Genomic DNA, 847 nt, shown 5'->3' with positions numbered 1-847 from the left:
TACATTTACTAACCAAACAAGCAATTTATGATTCCAATAGAATCAAAAACAAACAAAGAAAAGTATAAAAGTAAAATTAATGAGGTGGACAACAACTTTCCAAGTTGTGTCATAAATACACAACTTTACCAACAACAACCAAACAGCCCCTCAGCGAGCCTTCTGAAAACTTGCGATCTAATCATCCAAAACCAAATAAATTTCATCATGAGCTTTGTTAGAGGGACCCAAAATATGAGACCAATAAGGGGACAAGTGAGGTGTCCTCCTCCTATTGGATAACGAGTTGGTTATTATTAATGATGACCAACTCGTTATCCAATAGGAGGGGAACACGGACCTCCCTATTGGTCTCATATTTTGGGTCCTTAAGAAAATTTTCTTTCATCATTAATCAGCAATCCAAAATAAGTGCACCGTGTGTTAACACCGTTTTAAATGCTAATTAATACAACGCATAAAACGTCGATGTTATCCTAGAACTGGGAATATTCCACCGACCACCAAATAATCGAAAGAGAGAGAGAGAACCGGGAAACTCCCCGCTCCTTACTTTTTCGTAATTTTCGAGAACTTGGAGGGCAAGTTAGCACAACCCCCACCCGCACTGAATCTTCTTTTGCTTACAGACGCCCTTTCCCTCTTCCACTCAACCCCTCCGCCATTTCCCTTCTCTTCACTCTTCATTCATTCATTCTTCAACTAAATTATTTCCTCAAGAAATTTTCATTTTTCTTTATTTCTTTATTCTATGCCGGAGGCCAAGAAGAACTCTAGCAGGCCCAGCTACCGCCGGAGGACCCGGAAGCCGGGAAACCCCGTAGCTTGCAGGCCCATTAAGGCCCAC

The sequence above is a fragment of the Asparagus officinalis genome, chromosome 4 (genome assembly GCF_001876935.1).
Source record: "Asparagus officinalis chromosome 4, Aspof.V1, whole genome shotgun sequence".
NCBI classification, from domain to species: domain Eukaryota; kingdom Viridiplantae; phylum Streptophyta; class Magnoliopsida; order Asparagales; family Asparagaceae; genus Asparagus; species Asparagus officinalis.
Note: the sequence above shows the minus strand (reverse complement) of the source record.